The sequence below is a fragment of the Triticum aestivum genome, chromosome 4B (genome assembly GCF_018294505.1).
Source record: "Triticum aestivum cultivar Chinese Spring chromosome 4B, IWGSC CS RefSeq v2.1, whole genome shotgun sequence".
NCBI lineage: Eukaryota > Viridiplantae > Streptophyta > Magnoliopsida > Poales > Poaceae > Triticum > Triticum aestivum.
In genome coordinates this window covers 85,586,676-85,588,965 of record NC_057804.1, presented here as the reverse complement: position 1 = coordinate 85,588,965, position 2,290 = coordinate 85,586,676, and positions in this window count along the sequence as shown.

The following is a 2,290-nucleotide window of genomic DNA, read 5'->3' as shown; positions in this document are numbered from 1 at the left end:
CCGACGCCGTCGCCGGCTGATCTCCCACCTCCGGCCTAGCCAAGCACAGATCCGGAACCCTTCCGGCATCCTCTCTCCATCCATCCCGAAGCCCAGCACTGTCTTCGCCGACTCTCTCCCCTCGGAGGAGTTTGAGTCAGGCCATCCCCTCTTCATCTCCCGCTCCCGTGCGGCCGCGCCGGACCGCACTGGGGCGCCCCTGCAGGCTCGAGCAGCCCTCCTGCGCCTCCCTCTCCTCTCGCCGCCGCCGCCGAAGGCGTCACCGGGCAAAGCCCTGGCGGCGCGGCGGCGGCGGGACCCCTCGGTCGCCGTTTTCGAGAGCGGGGGCGGCCCTGCTCTGCTGCTCCAGGCGGTGATGCTGCGGGAGGGTGGTGGCTGGCCGTGGCTGGGCATGCTCGGCTTGACTGGTCATGGTGCTCAGTCGGGCGCCGCTCGACGGGCGGTGGAGGCTAGATCTCGGGGCGGTGGCCCCAGGACGGTGGTGGGTGGCGACGGCTGTGGTGTTCACGCGGGTAAAGCAATGGCCGTGGTATGCCGGCTGGTCCAGCCGGTCTTCGGTCGTAGGGTGTGGCTGCGGGTGAAAACCATGCCCGACTGCGGTCGGGGTGACGATGGCGGCGTCCACGGGCGTCGTAACCCTGTTGAGGGCGTCATCGCTGCAGCTCATACCCTGACTGAGTTTCCGGTTGTTGGACTCGTGGATGGCGCTAGTCCAAGATGGTGGTTGATGGTGTTGCCGGGGCGGCGGCCCCGGGTTCTGTGGTGGCAGCTTCGGCCAGGGGGTGGTGCGTGTCTGGTCGCGGTGGATCGTGGGATCCCGTGGCCAGAGTGAGGTCGGTCTCGGCAGAGGTGGTGGTTAGTGGGTGGCGGGCGGTGGTGGCAGGTGGTCGGCACATCTCCGGGAGAAATCCTTGCTCCGGTCTTCACCGGAGCCGACAACGGTGGCGCCAGAGGGTGCCGCAATCTTTCTTGGATGCATCGTCGTGGAGGTTCTACTCCTTCTAGCCATGGTTTTGGCTCCGGAGGGAAACCTCATATCCGCTGGATCGGGCGATGGAGGCGTCTTAGCGTCTTTCTCCTCCTTGGGGGCATCGTCTCGGAGCTGGCTACGACTGAGAGACTGGTGGATGATGGCATCTTCGCCGTTGATGGCGGCATCTTTGTTGTGTGGTTTGCTGAGGCGGGGCGCTGATTTTTGTTTGACAACGATGATGGCGTCGAGAGGAGCTTGGGTTGCGGCGTGGTCTTTTGGTAGTCGGTTCTTCCCGGCGTGTCCGAGGTGCTCTTCCGTGGTTGCTTGGTTGCTTTGAAGTCGGAGCTGCGTTGGAGCGAGTCCAGGTGGTGACGATGACAGACACTCAGCGATCGTTTGCGGAGGGCACGGTCGGTGCAAGTCCTGCATATTTCCCTTCTGTTGCTCGTCGTCGAAGTCGGAGCTGTCGGTTGCTTGCGCGTGTGGCCATCTGTTGGCATGTGCCATCGTGGATTCTGTTCCATGTCGGTGGCCAGGTTGGCCGATGGTGCCCATGTCATGTGGGTTGTGTTGTATCGGTTTTAGCCCGATTTTCCATCAATTAACCGGGCAATTCTCTTCTTCTTAATCAATGAAAATGACAAGTCTTTTGCCTCGTTTCAAAAAAGTAAAAAAAAGCAAGGATGGGTCAAGCTAAATTGTGATGGCTCGTTTGATCCATCAGACAACTCAGCGGGAAGTGGCATGGTGCTAAGGGATGACGCAGGCACAATCATTTATAGCCCATGCCGACAGCTCTTCTCACGCCATGATGCTTTGCAAGCCGAGTTACTTGCACCAAATGAAGGCTTGAATCTGGCTTTACAATGGAGTAATCTCCCTATTGCTGTGGAAACGGATTGTCTGGAGGCATCTAATCTTTTGAAGGCCGGTGACAAATTGATAGATCACGGTTCACATTTTTAGTAGATGAAATAAAAAGTAAGATGGAGGAATGAAATATCTGTACTACTCATGTACACCGTGCTGAAAATCAGGCAAGCCATTTGTTGGCGAACTTGGTAGATTACATAGACGTACTATCGTTTGGCTAGGATAAGGACCTGATGAGGTCGTCGAACAATGTCATGCTGAGTGTAATCCTGCTATTTGAGTAATACAAAGTATTTTCTCGCAAAAAATGTAAATGTAACGGCCTATAAAGTATGTATGACGGACAACCTTTTCCATACATTTTTTGAGAGGAACCTTTCCATATTGAATGTGCTCAATATTGTGTTCATGTATGCCATCGTTGTATACATGCATATCTCACTT